We start from the raw sequence: 22,903 nt of genomic DNA, 5'->3' as shown, positions 1-22,903 counted from the left end.
GCGGCGGACCTCTCAGCTGCAGGTATTTCTTCGCCCGGGACTGTGGACGTCGCTCCTCAGCTCCAGTGGGCGCAAGTCTCCGGGACTGAGTGGCCAATGTAGTAGGAGTGAATCTGCCAGTTTCCCTGGCAGATAGGGTAGGAAAAGTGAAGGCTGGGGTAGAATTGGGTGGCAGAGGGGAGCAATTTAAGTCTAAGGAGTGTAGGTTTCCTTGAAGTCCCGGGAGGTCGCTGAAACTGAGAGCCCAGACACCATCTTACTGAGTGATTACCATTTGCGAAGGGAGGCACTAGGCATTTTATATTTAATCTCCACTTACTATACTCCTAAATTTGAAGGGGCCTAAATTATCGCAAACATGTAGAACTTTAAACTCACTAATGTGTTTATTCACATCCATCGTATTTCTTGTGGAAAAATCCAGGTCTTGCCTATGGGTGTTCCAGTGACTAAACACCTTAATTTACAACCTGTAAATTGGTCTGGTTTCTTTTGCATATAGGGTTACGCCAAGCTTATGTTCCAGATCTTTGCAACAGGACACAGTGGAACCAGCTGTGTCTATCTGAAGGCAAAGGTCAAGTTGAGAGGAGGGACATTTGTGAGAAGAGTCTGAATATATGTGTTCTAACGAGTTATTAAATCCTTCTAAATTCTAGTCCTGGGTAAACTTGGACCAAACGTGAATATGACATAATTATGGACTATGACTCCTGACCTGGGTCTAAACTTGTTCACCAAGCTAGAATGTTATGAATGCCCTACTGGGGGGGAAGGGTCATTTTGGAACACTGCACATTGTCACGGTTTTCCCACTAGCCTAGCCCACGGATGGACTCACTCTTCAGAGTCCTACTGTGCATCCTGATGTGATTACAAACTGAAAGCTGTTTTTTTATAGCCTAAATAAGACATCCGGAGTGCCAGACAGCACTGCTTCCAAAACCGTGTGATGAAATGTAATCCTGGTGGTTGGAGAGAGCTGTTCTCCACAGTTCAGCAGAAACATGGTGTGACTCCCGTGCCGAGGGTCCTGAGCCCTGGGAGTTTGGCACATCGGAGCAGCTTCAAGGCAATGGAACATTGGCACCTGGGTGTCAGTACCTTTGGCGGTAATCGACAGGCCACCCTAGGCCACACCCTGCACTGCGGCAGCCTCAGCATAGATTTGTCAAGCATATGAGCAGCATCTTTGACCTGCATGAGCGATAGCAGCAGCTTGTCTGGACAGGACACATATGCGTGGTCAGGGTGACTGTGCTGGGGATGTCTCAGCAGCAGATCTCTGCAGGAAGCCAGAGCGGGTAAGGCTGGAAAAGGACAGATCCCATGTGGTAGTTGAGAGTTCTGTTTGTCAGCCCATATAAGATACTTTGGGAACCCTATAAATATTTAGTATGTGATGTATGGTGGTGCCGGTAGTGGTGGTAAACGGCAGTTTAAAGGAAAGGCTAGAAATCCTGAAATCACGCTCCGGGGACGACGCCAGGAGAGGAGGGAGGAGGTGGATGAACTGAACTGTTGTGGTGCCCCCGCTTTTGCCCTCAGGCAGGCATAACTTGGAAAACCAGCCTTCTCCCACTAAATTATGTGCAGAGGGTTGCATTTAATATGATGTCAAAACTTGGGTTTAATCATGAGGTTAGATAAACAAGCACATTCACTGTTTTATCTGCAGTAGTGAGCACAGTGCCTGGCTTATAGTAAGTACTACATACATACTTGCTGAATGAAATTGTAGATATATGACAGGAATGTTGTTGAGGACATTGTCCATTTTATCACTTTTTGCTCCCTATGTAAATCTCCTCCTGAGAAATTTCTTTTAGAGCAATGTGTTAGCATTAGAACAAGCATTAAAAAAATATGAAGATTACTTTTCCTTCATTTTTGCCTTAGTTGGCAGGAAGCTTGGAGCCTAATTTCAAATTTAACTACAGCAAATGTTTAGGACCTAATGGCGAGTGTAACTGTGGTCTTTTCTTCCAGGGTATCACCGAATTGGAAGGAAGCAGAACTGGAGAAAAGGTCCATTAGGAGGCTGTTGCAGCATCCTGGGTGTGAGTTAACAGGAGAGAGAGGGAGGAAGGAGTCGAGGGTGACTCTTATGTTCCTGGCTTGGGCAGCTTGCTGAGGATGTTATTTACTTGGAAGGAGGTTGAGTGGAAGGTACCAAGGTAATTTTGAATATATATGTTATGAGTTACCTGTGAGGCATCTAAGTAGCAATGCATTCTACACAATTGACTATGTGGGTCTGGAGCTCAGAATAAGCTGGCCTAGAAATGTGTACATGGGACTCCTCTGCACATAGCTATTAATTGAAACAACAGGCATGGATAAGATTCATGGGGTGAGTGGGGAGAGTGGGGAGAGAAAAATAGGGGGCTAGGACAGGACTCTAGGAGCCCACCATTTAAGGGAAGGGCAGAGGGAGAGAAGCCTGAGAAGGAGAGTGGGAAGGAGCAGCAGAGAGATGGGAAGAAAAGAGATATCAAGGAAGCCAAGAGAAGAAATGTTCCAAGATGGGAATAGACAGCAGTGTCAGAGGGAACTGAGAGGTCAAATAATGTACGGACTGAGTGTCCATTGGATTTAACAACAAAGTAATTTTGGGTCACTTTCGTGAGAGCAGTTTCAGGGAAATAGTGGGGTGGAAATTAAATGGAAGTGGGCAGCCCATGGGCAGTCTGTAGACATCTTCAAGAAGCTTAGCTGAGAAGAGGAGGTGAACGAGTATAGTAGCTGGAGGTGTTTGGTTCACGAAATTAAGGGGAAATTGTCTTGACGATGGGAGAAGTTTGTACAGTTGACTCTTGAACAACACGGGTGTGCACTTACATGTGGATTTTTTTCAGTAAATACAGTACTCTAAATGTGTTTTCTCTTCCTTGTGATTTTCTTAATAACATTTTCTTTTTTTCTAGCTTAACTTGATTATAAGAATATGGTACATAATACACATAACATACAAAATATGTGTTAATTGACTGCTTGTGTTATCGGTAATGCTCCTGGTCAACAATAGGCTGTTAGTTGAGTTTTGGAGAAGTCAAAAAAGTTACAAGTGGATTTTCGACTGCAGATTCTGGGAGGGAGGGGCCAGTATCCTAACCCCATGTTGTCCAAAGATCAACTGTACATATGTTTAAATGTTGATAGAAAGAAGGCTCTAGATAAGGAGAGATTAAAAATATAAGAGACAGGATAATAGATCAAGTGAAGCGCTTAGGAGGGTAGGAAAAGATAAAAAATGAACTCAAATGTCATAGTTAGCCTCAGAGGAGAAAGTACGTATTTTCCATGTTGACAGGAGGGAAAATAGAAAGACTAGTTATGAATGAAGTTACATTTATAGTGTGGAAATTAGAGGGGTTTTTTCTTTAATGGTGTCTTTTTTTTTCTACAAAACCAATATGTGTGTGGGAGGGGTGCTGGGCTTGATGCTTTTGAAGATTTGAGGACTATGGGAAAGTGAAATATTCACAGTATATACAAGAGTGGGTAATGAATAGATAATGAAACACCTCTCTCCAACTGCATGGCGCATCAGAATCACCTGGGGTGTTTGTTAGAGCGCGGGTTCCAGAGCACCAATGTGTCTCGCTAGATCGGGGTGGGGCCAGGACTCCGCATTTTATTTTATTTTATTTTATTTTTTTTTTAAAGATTTTATTTATTTATGTGACAGAGAGACAGCCAGCGAGAGAGGGAACACAGCAGGGTAGAGGGAGAGGAAGAAGCAGGCTCCCAGCCGAGGAGCCCGATGTGGGACTCGATCCCGGAACGCCAGGATCACGCCCTGAGCCAAAGGCAGACGCTTAACGACTGCGCTACCCAGGCGCCCCAGGACTCCGCATTTTAAACAAGCATCCCACGTGATTTTTTTTTTAAAGATTTTTATTTATTTATTTGACAGAGAGAGAGAGAGAGACAGCCAGCAAGAGAGGGAACACAAGCAGTGGAAGTGGGAGAGGAAGAAGCAGGCTCCCAGCGGAGCAGGGAGCCAGATTTGGGGCTTGATCCCAGGATTCTGGGGTCACGCCCTGAGCCACCTAGGCACGCCCCCAGGTGATTCTGATACAGGAACTCTTCAGATCACACTTTGAGAACTACTGATAAAGAGTCTCGGAGGGCATTATTTTACTATGGGGGGATTTTTTTTTTAATAAAAATGGAAGAAAATTGCCAGTGGAGAGGAAACAATTAAGACAAAAAGGAGTCATTAATAGAGCAAAATCCCTCAGGAGAAGCTGTGATAAAGGAGGAAGTATCAGCCTTGGACAGGAGAAATGTCACCTCTCCAATTAAGATCAGCCATAGGGGTGCCTGGGTGGCTCAGGTGGTCAGGCATCTCCTTTTAGTTCAGGTCATGATCTCAAGGTCCTGGCATCAAGCCCCCTCCCACCAATCCCTGCTCAGGGGCATAGTCTGCTTCTCCCTCTGTCCCTCCCCCTTGCTCATGTGGGTGCTCCCACCCTCTCTCTCTCTCTCAAATATATAAATAAAATCTTAAAGAAAAAGATCAGCCATAAACAGAAGGGTTATGTCTTTCATTAAGTGTCACCTCTTCCATTAAGATAGGAGAAAAGGAGGTAAGATACACATCGAGGCAGGTAAGATTGATAGTTCACCTCCAACAGATTATCTCCCCTAGTGATCTCTCCAACAAGCTTGGAAAAGAGAAAAACCATCACTAATAATAATAATGTCAATTATGTATTATAGTAATCATAAATATATAATATAATTATGTAATTATAATTGCATTGCAGGGTAGTTTGATTTAGAACCCCTGCCTTTGTAACATCTGGGCCTACAGTATGAGCCACAGATTATACTGCTAAACTCATATTGGGGAGGTTGGTAATTTGTGTGCTATACAGCATGTATGATATCCCTCCAACATGTGAGATTAGAACATTAGTTTTCCTTCATGACTTCTCACCAGTAAGTCTCTTTCTTCCTGTTATCACTTCAGTGATTGACGGCTTCCTAACTTATTTTCTTGAATATCATTGAGAACTCTTCCTGTTCCAAGTGGCAGAAAACTTGATTCAAGCTGGTTTAACAGGAAAAAAGGAAAAAAAGGAATCGATTAGCCACATTATGAAAAACTTCAGAACTGCCTCAGGCTTAGCCAGGTAGAAGCACAGATAACATTGATTTCTAACTAAAAAATGGGCAGAAGACATGAATAGACATTTTCCAAAGAAGACATGCAGATGGTTTCTGGTTTCTTTTGCAGCCTCCAGCTTCATCTCTCACTCCATTGCTTTTTTTTTTTAAGATTTTATTTATTTATTTGACAGAGAGACAGCCAGCGAGAGAGGGAACACAAGCAGGGGGAGTGGGAGAGGAAGAAGCAGGCTCCCAGCAGAGCAGGGAGCCCAATGCGGGGCTCGATCCCAGAACCCTGGAATCATGCCCTGGGCTGAAGGCAGATGTTTAACAACTGAGCCACCCAGGAGCCCCTCTCACTCTGTTGCTTTTATCCTCAAGCTGTCTGGTGACTGGTAGGCTGCCCCTGGGTCGCACGATGGCCATGGTGGTCTCACTCTTCCCTATTCCGCTTAACTGGAAACAATGAGCTTTTTCCCCCTCCATGCAAACAGTAATCCTGGGCCTCACAATCATTTGCCAGATTTGGAACACATGCTTAATTCCTGAACAAATCATTTCTGACCATCCCTGGAGTTGAAGGGGAAGTCAAACCCACCCAAACCATGTAAGCCATGAGGGGTGCAAGCAGTTCTTCGAAGGAGACTCAGAGAACTGTTAGTAGAAAAGGGAGAATGGATGATGAGGGGACACAGCACATGTCTTCCATGGCTTTCTCCCATCTTTCCTCCTCTCATCAGTCAACCCCCTGTGCACGTTGTCAGGGGCTCACAGGGAAGTTGCTCACCTTTCAGCAGAGGAAACTCTGTGTAACTCCTAATTCTAATGAGGTGTGTCTGCCTCTACATCTGTATTCCTTGTTTAAACACATTTACTGGCTCCCCATTGCCCATGGAATGATTCATGGCACCAGTGCTCAACGGTCCACTACTCTGGTGTCTGTGCTGTTTTATAGTCCTGGAATACTGGTATTTCTGTTGGTGTCATACCGTTATTTTGGAGTTTAAAAAAAATCTTAATCTTTTGTGTCTTGAGACATACCAGAGATGAGCTTCATTAAAATTTTGAATCAAAATATAGGTGAGCTTGTTTAGAAAGCTGTCTTCTATACTTCCACAAGCTTCAAGCAAAAGAAGAAAGTAGCAAACACCAAAGCAAAGCTTCTAGTGCAGAAATAATTCTTGTCTGTTACAAAGACTTTCCAACAAATTGGCTATGAACAGCGCACTATTGGTATTAGTATGGTGTCTGCATTAAAATCTCTATTTATATAAGATAGGAAGATGAAGACAAATGAGAAATACTTTTTTCTAAAGATTTATCTATTTACTTATTTTTTGAGAGAGAGAGAGAGAGAGAGAGAGCAAGAGCACATGCCCTTAGGGGATGGGCAGAGGGAGAGGGAGAAGGAGAGAAGCAAGCTCCCTGCTGAATAGGGAGTCCCATGCAGGACTGAGATCATGACCTGAGCCGAAATAAAGAGTCATACGCTTAACCGACTGAGCCACCCAGGTGTCCGGAGAAATACTTTTTTTGAAAATACATACATATATACATACTTATTATCAATAAAAAATTTGTTGTTTCTGCAGAGAAACAAAACACTGCCCCCTGCTCCCAAATTTCCTCAAAGTTATCACTCAAGAGATAGGACTGTTTGAAGATAATAGGCTAGAGAAAAATATTGAAGAACTTACAAATATCTCCTTATCATTCCCTTAACCGTATAGATTCAGAAAGAAGCTTTCAGCGACTGGAGAGTTTTTCACTACTCAATGGTGACATCATTGAAAGACCAAGATCACTTAAGAAAAAAATCATGATTTTATTTCATTTTTAATCCCAATTAAACTTTCTTTATGTAGTGCTTACTTTAAGCAACAATTTTATTTTTATATTAGAATATGTTTAATATATACTCCATAGTTATGATTATGAATTTTCGTATTTGGAATGTATTAAATACTTTGTTTTACTGATCTCAAGTACTTAAAATTCATTATGTAAACTACATACCAAAATACACTGAAATTTTACTTTACTATTTTTATTTTTTTAGACTTTTTTAAAAGTAATCTCTGTACCCCATGTGGGACTCAAACTCATCACCCTGAGATCAAGAGTTGCAGGCTCTACCAACTGAGCCAGCCAGGCACCCCTTTACTTTAGTATTTAAATGACTCTTTAGTTGGCACTGGAGGCCCTTCCTATCGGCCCTCTGTCTATATTTACAGCGTCCCTCACACTGTCCCCATCCCTGGAATAGATGTGCTTTTCTATGTCTCCTTTTCCAAAGAAAGCTCGGGTCCTCCTATTCTTTTTCTGGAGGTTCCTTCTCCTGTTTCTGCCTGTAACGTTTTCATTGAAGGAGAATACCTGGTAGAATGGAATCTTTTTATCCCCCAGATTTTATTTGTTTATTTGAGAGAGAGAGAGAGAGCACAGAAGGAGAGTGAGAGGGAGAACCTGGTAGAATGGAATCTTAAAGCAAATTCATTTTTGACCCCCACTGTCTCTTTACGTCTGCTCCAAGGGGCTATCTCTTTCTTACCCCTAGAAAAGACAAAGGTTGTCCCTCAGAGGTAATAAAAGTACTCATTCACTCTTTAAGTCACAATGTAAAATGGCAGTTCCAGAGAAGAATTGGAACTTGAACCTTGAAATCTCTCCCCTCCTCCAGTTTGGGCTGACTATAGGCTAGCAGTCTGATGACTGAAGGTGAGGAAGAGAAGAGTTCTTGGCTTTTTCTCTTTCCTCCTCTCAAGTTCCTTCTTCTCTTCTTCTATCTTACTAACCTGTTTCTGACCCCTTTTGGGTCTGAAGTTTGGGGAGGGACATTAGTAAAGGGGGATTAGAGAGGGGAATTAGCACAATTCTTGGTTGATCAGTACTGTGGTGATGATCAAACTGGTGCTATCTGGACCGTACAGCTGGCTAAAGCTGATTGCTCTCTTAGGGACTTCTATGGGTTCCCAAGAGACCTTCCCTTCCCCCACGCCTTTGCAGTCAGAGGTAAAGAACTGCAGTTCACCTCCAGCTCACTTCTGCTAAGGCCCCCACCCCTGCAGGAGGTCATTTTGAGCAGAGGCCAAGCAATACCACACTGATTCCCTTTCCCTCCAGGACCTCCCCTGGTCCCCTGGAAGAAAACACCATTTGCCCAGGTGGACTCTAGGAGTGCAGCTGCTTCCTCACACCTCAGCCCTCTAGATTTCTGCTTCTCAAGTGCGTGCCTGGCGGCAGTCCTGTGTGCCTCAAACTGCCAGAGACACTCTAAACTCTGTAGGTGGTTCCCTCAAAGTCCTGCCCTTTGATTTGAGGTAAGGAGCAGATCTCCCTCTCTCTCCTCCTTCACCCTTGGGGAGGAGGGTAGGATTCTTCATACCCTGTAGTTCTCTCCAAAGAAATCCTTTTTTCAAAAGGCTTCCTTTCTCCGATTCAGCGGCCATCCATGCCATCAATGTGGGTGACACTTTAAGAGTTACCTCCCCCTCTTACCCCACTTTTTACCACCTACTTTGAAGGTGTTTGTAGTTTGGTCCAAAATACTGCTCTGGAATGTGCCTCAGCAGAGCCTTTCCTTTTCACATCTTGTTACATCCCTAAAGTTCACTTTCATGCCTCTACCTCAACAAAATCTTCACCATCACCCCTAAGGTAGTCATTTTGTACTTCAGTGAACTGTTAGGTGTAGATCTTCATGCCATTCACATGGCACCTATTTTCTACCTTGTATCTTAGTTAACAGGCATATTTTGGAAATATTTCGAGTTCAGTTCTAGACCCCCTGCTGTAGAGTGAGTCAAATGAATTTTGGGGTTTCCTAGTGTGTACAAAAGTTATGTTCATACTGTACTTTAGTATATTAAATATGTAATAGTATAATATCTTTAAAAATGCACACACATTAATTTAAAAATTTTGTTAAAAATGCTAGCCATCATCTGGGCTCTCATGAGTTGTAACCTTTTTCCTGGTGGAGGGTCTTGCCTCATTGTTATGGCTGCTGACTGATCAGGCAGGTGGTTGCTGAAGGCAGGATGGTTGCGGCAATTTCTTAAAATAAGACAACACTGAAGTTTGTCACATCAATTGACTCTTCCTTTCACAAACGATTTCTCTGTAATGTGTGATGCTGTTTAATAGCATTTTACCCACGGTAGGACTTCTTTCAGAATTGGAGTCAGTATTCTCAAACCCTGCTGCTGCTTTGTGAACAAAGTTTATGTAACATTCTAAATTCTCTGTTGTCATTTCAACAGTCTTCACAGCATCTTCACCAGGAGCAGATTCCATATTAAGAAACCACTTTTTTTCCTCATCCTGAGAAACAACTCTGTATCCCTTCAAGTTTGAGCATGAGATTATAGCAATTCAGTAACATCATCAGGCTCCACTTCTAATTCTCATTCTCTTACTATTTCTACCACACCTGCAGTTACTTCCACCACTGAAGTCTTGAGCCCCTCAAGGTCATCCATGAGGGTTGGAATCAACTTCTTGTTAATGTTGACATTTTGACCTCATGAACCATGAATGTTCTTGATGGTATCTAGGATGATGAATCTTTTCCAGAAGGTTTCCCAGTGACTTTGCCCAGCTCCATCAGAGGAATCACTATCTATGGCAGCTATAGCCTTATGAAATGTATATCTTAAATAATAGGACTCAAAAGTTGAAATTACTCCTTGACCCATGGGCTGTAGAATGAATGTTGTGTTAGCAGGCATGAAAATGATGTTAATCTTGTTGTACATCTCCACTGAAGCTCTTGGGCACCAAGGTGCATTGTCGATAAGCAGTAATATTTTCAAAGGAATCTTTTTTTCTGAGCAGTAGGTCTCAACAATGGACTTAAAATATTCAGTAAACCATGTTGTAAACAGATATGCTGTCAGCCAGCCTTTGTTTTTCCGTTTATAGAGCACGGTCAGCGTAGATTTGCCATAGTTCTTAAGGGCCCTTCGATTTTCAGAATGGTAAATGAGCATCGGTTTCAACTGCAAGTCACCAGCTGTATTCGCCTCTAATATGAGAGTCAGTTTGTCCTTTGAGGCTTTGAAACCAGGCGTTGACTTCTCTCTAGTTATCAAAGTCCTAACTGGCATCTTCTTCTAATATAAGGCTGTTCATCTACATTGAAAATCTGTTGTTTAACAGTGTAGCTACCTTTGTTAATTATTTTAGCTAGATCTTCTGGATAACTTGCTGCAGCTTCTACATAGCACTTGCTGCTTCATCTTGTATCTTTATGTTATGGAGATGGCTTCTGTCATTAAACCTTATGAACCAATCTCTGCTAGCTTCAGTCTCTTCTTCTGCAGCTTCCTCGCCTCTCTCAGCCTTCATAGAATTGAAGAGAAGTAGGGCCTTTCTCTGGATCAAGCTTTGATTTTCAACATGCCCTCCTTACTAAGCTTAATCATTTCTAACTTTTGATTTAAAGTGTGAGACATGTGATTCTTCCTTTCACTTGAACACTGACAGGCCATTGTGGGGTTATTAATTGGCCTAATTTCAGTATTGTTGGGTCTCAGGGAATAGTGAGGGCTGTAGAGAGGGAGAAAGATGGGGGAATGCTCGGTGGGTGGAGCAGTCAGAACACACACAATATTTATAGATTAAGTTTGCCATCTTATATGGGTGTGGTTCATGATGCCCCAAAACAGTTACAATAGTAACATTGAAGATCACTGACCATGGATCACCGAAACAAATACAATAGTAATGGAAAAGTTTGAAATATTCCAAGAATTACCAAAATGCGACACAGAGAAATGAAGCAAATGCTGTTGGAAAAATGCCACCAATAGACTTGCTTGATGTAGGGTTGCCATAAACCTTCAACTTGTAAAAAGCACAATATCTGTGAAACACGATAAAATGAGGTGCGCCTGTATTTATGTATGCTATTTCCACCAAAAATTTGTAAGTTCCTTAAAGGTAAAGACCATGCACCTTTCGTTTTTATATCATTAAAGTCTTACACATAATGTGTGGATATTATTTATTATATCTAACAAATGGATTGCTCAATATTGCTTGTATTATAAAGTCTTGGAAAGCAAGCAATATCTTCAATTCAACCTATGTTTATTGAATATATGCTGAGTTTCAAGGACTGTGTGCAGTAGAGGATATGGGCATAGATAAGACATAGCCCTGTCTAGGAGGACCTCACAATCATCAGAAGAGGCTGGTATATTACAAAAAAATTACATGAATCCCCAATAAAGGTGTGATATAAAGGCTGTGCACGGAAGGGAGTGGTTAACTCCAACTAGGAGGTTCGGGGAAGTCTTCTGAAGCTGGAACTATCTGAAAAATTTTTAAATTGAGCTATAATTTACATATCATAAAATTCCCCCTTTTAAAATACACATTTCAGTGATTTTTAGTATGTTCATAAAGTTGTGCAACCATTACCACTGTCTAATTCCTGACTGTATTCATGACCCCCAAAGGAAACCTCAAACTCATTAGCAGTCACTCTCCGTTCCTCCCTTCCCCTAGCCCCTTGCAACCACTGATCTACTTTCTCTATGGATTAATCAATTATAGACATTTCTTATAAATGGAATCATATAATATGTAGCCTTTTGGCTTATTTCACCTTTTTGGCTTATTTCACCTAGCATAGTGTCCTCAAGGTTAATTCACATTGTAGCCCATATCAGAATTCCCTTCCTTTTTAAGGCCAAATAATATTCCATTGTGTGTAAATACCACTTCATCCATCAATAGGTTATTTCCATTTTTTGGCTATTGTTAATAATACTGCTACAAACGTGGATGCACAAATATCTGTTCAAGTCCCTGCTTTCAATTCTTTTGGGTGGATACCCAGAAGTGGAATTGCTGGGTGATATGGTAATTCTCTGTTTAACTTTTTTGAGAAACTACCATAATATTTTCTACAACAGCTACATCATTTAACATTCCCACCAATAGTGCCCAAGGGATCCAATTCCTCCACATCCCTGCCAGCACTTATTTTCTGTCTTGTTTTTGTTTATTTATCATAACCATCTTAATGAATGTGAAGTGGTATTTCATTGTGGTTTTGGTTTGCATTTCCCCAATGACTAGTGAGGTTGAGCATCTTTTCATATGATTATTGGCCATTTGCATATATTCTTTGGAGAAGAATATATAGAAGTTAAAAAGTTCATTTTTGAATTCTGTTGTTTGGGATTTTTTGTTGTTGAGTCGTAGGAGTTCTTTATATATTCTGGATATCAGTGCTTTATTAGATATATGACATGAAAATATTTTCTCAAATTCTGTGGGTTATATTTTCACTCTGTTGATAATGTCTTTTGATACACAAAAGTCTTGAATTTTGATGAAGTCCAATTTATTTATTTTTCTTTTGCTGCCTGTGCTTTTGGTGTTATATATGGGAATCATTTTTGAAATGCCGCTGTGTTTGGAAGAACAGTGCGTTGTAATTAGTCATTGGAACATGTGTGCTTAAATGTGTTGGTCATTTTCCAGCCTTTGCCAGTTATAGAAGAGAGAGAGGGAGCTACCTGAAGGAGAGGCTGGGGTAGGATGTTACAATGAGTGAAGGGATTTTTGCCAATATTAGAGCAACAACTGTCTGATAAGAACAAGGGGAAGAGTTGCTAACAAGGGAGACAGATGTATTGAGAAGAGGAAACACTAACATTACATAATTCACAATTTGAACCGATCTTAGATGAAATGGCCCTACTGAAGTGGGGAAAGCAAATGTCATGAAAAAAATGTGCAGTGGTTTTAAATAATATCTCTCAAAGTCTTCTCCTTGGCTCTGTTCTGTGAATTAGGGAAGCATGCCATATGTGAAAGCATAAAGGTGCTATATAAGATTGTATTGTTATTAACGTTTGTTTAATAACTAAGCACGTAAAATGGGAGCACAAGAACTTGGATGAAGGAGGGAAGTAGTAGATATGGAAATGCACTACCTAGATCTCTCTTCCAGGAAAGACTTACTGACCAACTGCAAGGAGTGTCATCAAAAGGAGCCTCCAGCTGTTAGGTTCCTCTCATTCTGCCTCAGCTACAGAGGCCACTCTTCCCCTGAGGTCATACCCTTCTCCGGGCAGCCTACATTGGATGACTGAGAAAGGTCAGGCCATTTTGACCCAATGTGGAAGCCTCATGTGGATAATGCTTACTATAAATCTCTCATGTGGGGTGGCAAAAGTCTCCTCAGGTCTGTACTTCAGTTTGACTTCTTTTAGTCCTCTTTCCGCTCCCTCCCTTGCCCAAGTGTGGATCCCTGATAATCATCTTATACTTGAACTGCAACTCAACATCTGCTTCTGAAGAATCTAACCTGTGATGAGTAACTTTAGTGATGATCTAATCTGGACTCTTTTTTTAAATAATGAAAGTTATTTTTTTTTTCAAATTCAAAATTATCCTCACTTCTTATAGAATGAGGTAAATAAGTAGAAAGAAAAAAAAAGTACTCATAATGTTGTCCACCGTCTTTGGAAACCATTTCACATAGTGTTAAGTAACTATTCTAACGTTTGGGTGTATCATAATTTACTAATGCCTTGAATGATTATTGTGTCTTTTTTTTTTTTTAGTTTTTCATCAGCATAAATAATGCTACAATGAATGTCTTTGTGCATAAAAGTTTTTATGTGTTCTTTTTTTTTTTAAGTTTTATTTATTCATTCTACAGAGAGAGAGACAGCCAGCAAGAGAGGGAACACAAGCAGGGGGAGTGGGAGAGGAAGAAGCAGGCTCCCAGTGGAAGAGCCTGACGTGGGGCTCGATCCCAGAACGCCGGGATCACGCCCTGAATCGAAGGCAGACGCTTAACGACTGAGCCACCCAGGCGCCCCAAAAGTTTTTATGTGTTCTGAATTGTTTTCTTAGGATAGATTCCCAAAACTACTGAGTTAAAGGGTATGCCATTTTAAAGGCTCTTGTTGGATAGTTTCCCAAAGGGTTGAACCAGCTTTTACTATTATCAACAGCGTACAATAGGGCAATGGGCTGCCCATTTCAGTGCATTTTCCTTAAGATTTCATAGATGAGATAATTACTGGTTAAATAGTCATTTGTGACAGTCCAGAGTTTCCTGAATCTTAGATTAGATTAGTTCTCTTTTGCCCAAATGTCTATAAAACCCCAAAGTGCAAAGTAGCTCTTCTCATCAGCTTCCCAGTGTTCTTTATTCTGATTCATGGAATGCTAACCATCAGAGGATGCTTTTGCGCAGAAAGAGGTATGGGTGTGATGGTAAATGTGCAGAGTTTCCTCCCTGGGGAGTGATTAGAGACAAATCACAGAGGGTGTGGCCTTGAAAAGAACTAATCAGGCAGAGACTATAGCAGTGGACAGGCACTCCTGGACTAGGTGGGTCCCCTTGTTTCCATCACAGTGCTGTGTGCATGCGGTAAGAGTGGACCCAAAGCAGAAGAAAACTTGGGACACCTACATGGTGGTGTTATTTCACTTTACAAAATGGTGATATTCTGTAATGTCATGTGCAGATGTCTTCTCCCATTCCGTGGGTTGCTGCTTTGTTTTTTTGCAAATGACATTACAGATAAAGGGCTGGTATCCAAGATATATATAAATATAAATATAAAATAAAGATATATATACATAAAGAACTTCTCAAACTCAACACCCAAAATATAAAAAAGTCAAAAAATGGACAGAAGACATGAACAAACACTTCTCCAAAGAAGACATACGAATGGCCAACAGACACATGAAAAAATGTTCAACATCATTAGCCATCAGGGAAATTCAAATCAAAAACCACATTGAGATATCACCTTAACACCAGTTAGGATGGCAAAAATTAATAAGATAGGAAACAAAATACATTGGAGAAGATGTGGAGAAAGGGGAACCCTCTTACACTGTTGATGGGACTGCAAGTTGGTACAGCCACTTTGGAAAACAGTAGGGAGGTTCCTCAAAAAGTTAAAAATAGAGTTACCCTATGACCCAGCAACTGCACTACCAGGTATTTACCCCAAAGATACAGATGTAGTGAAAAGAAGGGGCACATGCACCCCATTGTTCATAGCAGCAATGTCCACAATAGCCAAACTGTGGAAGGAGCCTAGATGCCCTTCAACAGACGAATTGATAAAGAAGACGTGGTCCATATATACAATGGAATATTACTCAGCCATCAGAAAGGATGATTACCCAACATTCGCATCGACATGGATGGAACTGGAGGGGATTATGCTAAGTGAATAAGTCAAGCAGAGAAAGACAATTATCATATGGTTTCACTCATAGGTGGAACATAAGAAATAGCATGGAGGACATCAGAAGAAGGAAGGGGAAAATGAAGGGGAGGAAATCAGAGGGGGAGAAGAACCACGAGAGACTATGGACTCCGGAAAACAAACTGAGGGTTTCAGAGGGGAAGGGGTTAGGAGGATGGGTTAGCCTGGTGATGGGTATTAAGGAGGGCACGTATTGCAAGGAGCATTGGGTGTTATATGCAAGCAATGAAGCATGGAGCACTACATCAAAAACTAATGAAGTACTGCATGGTAACTAATATAACATAATTAAAAAATAATAAAAAATAATAATTTAAAAAAAATTTTAAAAAGCCAAAATGGTGATTTTCTATAACACTGTTCCATAGCCTTCTCTTTTTTACTTAATATAGCATAAATTCTCCATGTCATTCAATATGTCTATACATGATTTAAATAGTTTGCATTAGGCTGAATAAATTATATAGATTCTGAAATAGGTAGTAATGTTTTCATTTTGAAATTCATGAAGAAACTGATGTGCAGAAAGTTTTACAAACTTGAACAGGCCCCACAACTAGTAAGTGGAGGAACTCCCATTGAACCGTAGTCACATCTGACTCCAAAAAAACCACGATTTTTCATTATACCATGTTAACCCTCCAGGCATAAAAAATTAAGCTCAGCACCAACCCTGTTCTTTTGATTATTGGCAGAAGCTCTGCAGAGTGGGGTGTCTCTGTGAGAAAGAAGTCGTAGAAGTGCAGCCCCAACCATCATCCCCCTGAAATTTTTCTGTCCCTTTGCAGTTAACAAGCTTTAGAGCTATTTAAATTCAGTTCAGTCACTCAACTATCAGGCACTGGGAACACAAGGATAAACTGGAATGCCAGTTTAAACAGCTGTGTCTGCCTCAACATATTTCAAAAGCAAGGGCAAAGGGGACACAAGTTTGGGCCTGGCACCCCGTATGCCTACCACACACTCACACCCCAACCAGAGAGCACTACTTGTTCTTCCCACGTGTATGTACTACTTCTGCCAGGGACATGGCCTAATTAGACAAGCACACATTTGCTCCTATGTTAGATTCCCTTGATAACAAAGGAAGCCTTTCTCTCTGGGTTTTAGTGATGAAGATCCCAATTGCAGTTTTTTCCCCATCATCTGCTAATGCTTTCTTTTTTTTTTTTAATGTTTTTTTATTACATTATGTTAGTCACCATACAGTACATCCCTGGTTTCTGATGCAAGGTTCGATGATTCATTAGTTGCGTATAACACCCAGTGCACCATGCAATATGTGCCCTCCTTACTACCCATCACCAGTCTATCCCATTCCCCCACCCCCCTCCCCTCTGAAGCCCTCAGTTTGTTTCTCAGAGTCCATAGTCTCCCATGCTTCACTCCCCCTTCTGATTACCCCCCTTTCTTTATCCCTTTCTTCCCCTACCGATCTTCCTCGTTCTTATGTTCCATAGATGAGAGAAATCATATGATAATTGTCTTTCTCTGCTTGACTTATTTCACTTAGCATTATCTCCTCCAATGCCGTCCATGTCGCAGCAAATGTTGAGAACTCGTTCTTTCTGATAGCTGAGTAATATTCCATTGTATATATGGACCACAGCTTCTTAATCCAGTCATCTGTTAAGGGCCCTTCAACAGATGACTGCTAATGCTTTCTGAGTCCCCAGTTCAGATAGGATGGAGAATTTGCCTCTCAGAGAGGGTGCCTCTGATTCCCACTAGAGGGCACTTGATGCTGATTCTGGGCGAAGTGCCATTCCTGGGGGAATTGGAACTCCTCCTGTGATCACTGGCTGTCAGATTCACAAAAAGCTCCTGGTACTTGGTTTGTTTGTTCTAGAGAATGGTTGGAGAGAGTTTCCTTGGCCAGCTAGGATAGGAGGACAAAATGGTGGGAGCATTCCCTGCCCACCCGGCTCTCCTTAACACCCCCTCCCCTGCCTTTCCTCTAGGACCTGTCCTTCAGGGCCGCAGGCCTTCAGAGAGTGAAGGCAGAAGGGTGTCACCTGCCTTCAAGAGCAATAACTGCACAATGCCATTCAGAGCCTGCCATGTTTGGAGGAGTAGATTAACCATGGAGGGGTTGTGAGAACTCCCAGTTTAGAACACAAAAGAAGAAAGAACAGAACATTGAGATGCAAAGATTTATGAAGGAGAAAGATTCACTAAGAAAAGGAAATTGGAAACCAAGGAAGCAGAATATTCAAAAGACAGCCATGCATCACGCATAACAATGAAGTTTCCATGACTCCCTTTGGCTCAGGTCGGTTTTCTTAATAATTTATCTAGCAACTCTCTTTCATCTTCCAACAGGTGGGTGTGGGGGCTTTGCAAATGTTTCCTCATTGCTCATTTTGCTGTCTCTGAGAGGGGGGTCAGGGTGTCCAGAAAGCTTTCCTTTGGGTATCCAGATGGAGAAACAGGCTCTGTGTGCCTGCCATTTGCATAAGGTAACAGAGTGAGACAATGGCAGCTCTGGGACCAGCAGGCAGACTTCGTCATCAGTGCCATATGGACAGCACTGAGGTCCCTCAGGCACCTCAAGAGGATGGGGTGGGGCTGAGGAATGCAGGCAAATGTCAGTAGACGAGTGGACTTTGAAATGGAGTCAGGCACTGAGACTGCACTGGGTTCCTTTGCAAAATGGTACCATCAAGACCTCATCTCTGGTTGGGTCTTGTTCAGTTGATTTATGATGTGCAGAGTGCTCCAGGCATGCTTTCTCCACTAACATCTCCCTAGTCCAGATTCATTCCTCTCCATACCTGAGTTTGTAGCTAGTTTTCCCTGCCTTCACCCTCTCCTTGCAGTTGGGACTGTGCACACTGCTGCCAGAGTCATCTTCCCCAAACACCATTTCTACCATGTCCCTCCCCAGATAGAAAACCTTCTATGGTGGAATTCATAAGCAAGTCATATCAGTTCTGTAGATGTGCTTTGTTTGACTATGTGATGTTTTAAAAGATATTTTGAATGTATTTGCAACATTGAACAGGGAAGCTTTTAGATAAAAAATCCATATTTCTAGTTTTGGGGGGAAATTAGAATATTTGTCAATGCTCAGCTTGCATTTCCACATTGCAGTTGACTGAAGCAGAGTAGTATGACTGCCCTCAGATAAAACATGTGTTCTCCAGTTCATCTCTGTCCCTACCTCTCCCCTGTCTATACATCTCCGCAGGTTTACTGCTGAGGGTGACCTGCCTAGGTCCTGTAGACTGAATTTGTGATTCTTGTTCTATGACAAATCCTGACTCAGAACAGAGGGTTACCAAAGAGTTTCCACCTTCAGGGTCCTCATGCCTGATGATGATAATTCCATGTCTGGCTTTAAAAGAAAACACATGCACACATGCACACTACAAGTGATATTGCTTCTTAGCCAGACAATGGCACTAAGGATAGAAAGGAGGGGTCAGTTATAAAGAGGGATTATTGAGCTGTATTGTAAAAACAATACAGTTTAGTAATTTGATTATGGGGAGTGAGGAAGAAAAAGAAGACAAGGATGTCTCCAAGATTTCTGGCTCAATAACTAGGTAGATTGTGATGACATTTACTGAGAAGGGAGCCCTGAAGGAGGAGCAGATTTTGGGTTACTACCAAAGGAAGAGATGCAGAAAACAATGGAATCTCTGATTCCCAGGCTCAGTGGTGATGTCTGGGCTGAAAATAGAGTTTGCAGAACCACCTGCTCTGAGGTGGCTGACAAAGCCATGACAGTGAAGAGAGTGCCCAGGGAGGAGGTGCACTTGGAGAAGAGAATAGGGCTTAGGTCAGAATATTAGGGAGCACCAGGCAGAGGAAGAGTCAGTAGGAAACTGAGAAGAGAGTCTTCTTCTCATGGTGGCATGGTGACTATCAGGAAAAGCTGGGATCTCAGAAGCCCAGAGAGAAGACAGCTTCTGGAAGGGAGTGGTTAGAGAGGCCACATAATATGAGGTGTAAAAGAAAGAATCTGATTGAGAATTTGGGAAGAGGTCACTGTTTTGTCTTCAGAGAGCAATAGTTGGAGGGCTGGAGGCAGGAGCTTTATCGCTGTGAGTTGACACATAGATGGGAGAAGAGTGGAAATTAGTTGCCAACTATTCCTTTGAGAAGATAGGAAGAAAGAAAGAAGATTGAAAGTATTTCAGAGGAATTGCAGAATTGGAGAGGGTGTTCTCTTTTTCTTCAGGTGGAAGAGGTGTGAGCATTTTGACATGTTGCAGACAGCAGTGGAGAAGGATAACTCTAAAGGGGTGGGGAGTAAGCGTGGAGCAGAGCCCAGGACAGTCCAGGTGGGATGCAGATCACAAGGCAAGCTTTGAGATCGAAGAAGGGGACCATTCACCACTAAGTGTAGGGAAAAGAGGAGAAGAAGGTATGGGTAGAGAGGGGAAGTTGGAATTCAAGTTTGATTGCTTCAAATGTCTTTGAAGTTGGAGGAGAGGCAGGTGGCTGGAGGAGAGGATTGGGGTGTGGAATCTGTGGTGTGGAGAGTGCTTTTCTTTGGGGGCTCTATCTGAGCCCCAGAGGTAGTGGCTGCTCTTTATATCTGCTCTTCCTGTATTCTTTAGAGTGTCCTTTACTGCTTTAAAAAATTATATTGCCCATTTTAAGTGTACAATTCAACAATTCTTAGTGCATTACAGAGCTGTACATCAGAATCACAATGCAATTTTATCAACATTTCCATCACCCCATGAAAATCCCTCATACCCATTTTCAGCCAATCCCCATTCTCTTCCCTCAGCCCCAGGCAACCACTAATCTACTTTCAGAGTCTTTGGATTTGTTGGTTCTGGAAATTTCATAGAAATGGAATCATACAATATGTGGTCTTCTTGCTTCTTGCACTTAGCATAATGTTTTCCAAAGCTCATCTGTGTCGAGCATGTTTCCATACTTCATTCCTTTTTATGGCTGAATAATGGCCTACATATGTATCTACCCCATTTCTTTATTTATTCACAGTTCATTTGAGTTGTTTCAAGATTTTGGCTATTGTGAATAATGCTACTCTGAGCATTCAAGTTCATGTATGTATACATGTGTATTTTCTTTCCTCTTGTGTAAATACCTAGGAGTGGAATCACTGGGTTATATGCTAAGGTGTTTTTTTTTTTTTCACTTTTAAGAAACTGCCACACTGTTTTTCAAGATAGCTGAACCATTTTACATTCCTACGAGCAATGTATAAGGGTTCCAGTTTCTCTACACCCTGTCAGCACTTGGTATTATCTGTCTTTATTATATAAACATTCTAGTGATATGAAGTGGTATCTCATTGTGGTTTCAATTTACATTTTCCTAATGACTGGTGATGTTGAGCATCTTTCCAGGTCCTTATTAGCCATTCATATATCTTCTTTGATGAAATATCTATTCAAATCCTTTCCCCTTAAAAACATGAGTTGTTTTTCTCCTTATTATTGAGTTGTAAGAGGGCTTCTTTACTTAGGCAAAACAAGGGTTTTTCCAATTCCCTGTTATAGTTGATATTTCCTTATATTAAACTTCCCCTGTTCAAATTAGTATGTGATATCTCTCTTTATTGCATTTTGATTTATACATGTGGCTACTAACGTCTATTTTCTGGTAGGCTGGTAAGAAATACTCAGGGAAGAAATAAGAAAAAGAGAAAACTTTGGAGCTAGACAGATGTGTATTTGGATCCCAGTTTTACCACGTACTTCAATCTGACCTTAGACAAGACATGTAAATTTTATGAACTTGCCTGTTAATCATCTATAAAATGGGAAAATAATGTCCCCTTATGGGACTTTCTTAAAGATTAGAGATACATAAATAGCTTATCACAGAGACTGACACTTAGCAATAACTCAGTCTGTGCGAGCTCGTCAGGAATATGGACTGTGGTCCTCAGCTTCACAGGGCCCATTTCATCAGTACCTTCAGAGTGTCCAAGCTGTCGAAGGCTGACTCATGCCAACTCAACTCAGATAGTTATTTTAATCTTTAGGCTAACTAGAGTGACTCAATCTTTCGGGGATTGATCCATTACTCAGTCACTAACTGGTACGAAGGTTAGATAGAAAGCAGTTACTTATTTTCATGTTCAACCGACTATATATGGAGACAAAGCCTTAAGCTAAAATGATCAAGTTTACATTGAGAAAGCATAAATGATAACACATCACAAGACCCACTGCACTGCTTATGGTGATAATTATTTAGTTTGCAGATAGATTTGGACATTTCCATACATCCATGTTTTGTGTGTAAGATGTTTTGCTGCCTTGAACAGTGTTAAAACCAGAATCAGGAATAGATGCAATGAAGGAGTCATAAAGGGATAACAGATTGCCAAGTAAAGAATGGATCCTAATGCTGATTGAGCTGGGCGCTGCCAGCTGGGGACTTGTGGCTGTGTCTGCACTCCTGGGTGGGGGAGCTGGAGTGTGCTTGAGAATACCTTCCTCTCATTCTGAGAGGGTCTTCTTAGTGATCAATATGGTCAAGGAGATGGACGTATCCACTCATTGTCCTTGGGGGAAGCCTGCTTCACACATGTTAAGTATGCTATTTAGATCTGTTTTCTATTACCCGCAGTATTAGAACATTTTCTTCTACACTTGCATTCAAGCTGTGCATTCTGAAAATTGTGCGTGTGTGAGAGACACAGGTGGGGTTTGCTCAAGCACCTGTACTCTAAGGCCAAGAGACTAGGTTTCCAAAGGTGTGACACACAGGCCTGATTGCTTCTTTGCTGCACACCAGACAACAAACTGGAGAAGGTCTGGACTTGGTGGGTGGTGTGCCATTGGTTTTATTTGGTACCAAACGGGCCATTTTTGGTCACAAACAGGGGCCATGATGTACCTTGTATGAGGATGGAAGACACAGAGACAAGGAAATGAGGTGGGCTTTGCACTGAAGAAGGGAAGAACTTTGGGTCTGCTGGAGGGGGGCCCAGATTCTGAACATGGAGATATAATGACATCTGCTAACTACTCTCTCTGTTGTATGTCACTTGTCCCAAGGGCATTTATTACACATTCAGACCAGTGTTAGCCATGTATGGAGGGTTAAAGAATATTATTATGCTCACACTTAAGGTACAGCGTGTGGAGTGAGCTGCTACTCCTGGAGAATCAAGTTACAAGATGACAAGAGGTGAGAGCAGGGTCTTAACCCCTTGATAGTCTAGAGCAAGGACTTTGGTTGAGATGACATCTGACAAGCAGAGAGGATTTATGGAACAACTAAGCTTTTGTCAGTGACCACTGGAGGTGCTTGAGAAGGTGAGACTGATAAAAGCCTGGACTTCTGCAGCCATAGAGGACAGGGGCTCAAGATAATGTTATTTGGGGATTAAAGAGAGTTTGAACACTTCTGGGTTATATAAGTATTAACATTTCAATACCATAGGGCTAAAAAAATCACTGACACTATCACAAACAGAAGCATAATCCAAGGATAATATTAGTGATCTGGCATTTCCAAACCATTATTAATAATAAGCAATACAAGAATGACATTTCATTTATTTTCCCCTCTCTTCTCTTGCC

The 22,903-nt window shown here is 41.5% G+C and overlaps 1 long non-coding RNA gene across 1 annotated transcript; it reads left to right on the top strand.

The window, feature by feature from the left end:
* The first annotated feature begins 5 nt into the window (after positions 1 to 5).
* Positions 6 to 21,109, top strand: LOC123000471 (uncharacterized). Its single transcript, XR_006408452.3, has 3 exons — positions 6 to 1,304; positions 1,990 to 2,060; positions 17,342 to 21,109. It is a non-coding gene; the product is annotated as an uncharacterized LOC123000471 (long non-coding RNA).
* The last annotated feature ends 1,794 nt before the right edge of the window (positions 21,110 to 22,903 follow it).

This window comes from Ursus arctos, unplaced genomic scaffold, assembly GCF_023065955.2.
Source record: "Ursus arctos isolate Adak ecotype North America unplaced genomic scaffold, UrsArc2.0 scaffold_12, whole genome shotgun sequence".
NCBI classification, from domain to species: Eukaryota; Metazoa; Chordata; class Mammalia; order Carnivora; family Ursidae; genus Ursus; species Ursus arctos.
The sequence above is the reverse complement of the archived record's forward strand: the minus strand, read 5'-3'. Positions and strand labels throughout refer to the sequence as shown.